The following is a 472-nucleotide window of genomic DNA, read 5'->3' on the forward strand; positions in this document are numbered from 1 at the left end:
CCAGACCACAGCTGCGTGGGAAAGGGAGAGGCTGGGGGGGCACATCCAGGGGGGTTTGCACCCTGGGAAGCTCAGGGTTTGCTTTCTAGCACTGGATCCTTCCTGGAGCATCAATCCCACTGCAGAGCCAGGGCGGCATCCAGCCCCACATCCCCAGGCTGAGGAGTCTCGGCTCTGTGGGGGTGTGGGAAGCAGAGAGGGGTTGGGATGTGGCCCAGGGCTGGGGTTTGTTTCCTGCCCTGGGAGGAGGCAGAGGAGGGGGCTGTACTTCAGCCCTGGGAAGAAGGGTGATGGAGAGCAAAGCCACCTGGGGAAAGGAGGGGGTGAGACTGGGACCATCAGCCAGCCTGAAGGATGGACCTAAAGGGAGATGATAAATAAAAGATCAAAGTGGAAAGTCTTTGAGGGCCTGGGGATCCCCATCCCATGGGTGGGTTGTGTCAGCAATGACACAGGTCACCCAGAAAGCCTT

The 472-nt window shown here is 59.5% G+C and overlaps 1 protein-coding gene across 1 annotated transcript in view; it reads right to left on the reverse strand.

Annotated features, from left to right (window-relative positions):
* Nucleotides 1–472, reverse strand: part of LOC104531769 (protein SOGA1-like) — a gene marked incomplete at its 3' end in the record, with an annotated part of 9,128 nt that overhangs the window by 2,857 nt on the left and 5,799 nt on the right.

The sequence above is a fragment of the Antrostomus carolinensis genome, unplaced genomic scaffold, assembly GCF_000700745.2.
Source record: "Antrostomus carolinensis isolate BGI_N321 unplaced genomic scaffold, ASM70074v2 scaffold14750, whole genome shotgun sequence".
In the NCBI taxonomy this organism is placed as follows: domain Eukaryota; kingdom Metazoa; phylum Chordata; class Aves; order Caprimulgiformes; family Caprimulgidae; genus Antrostomus; species Antrostomus carolinensis.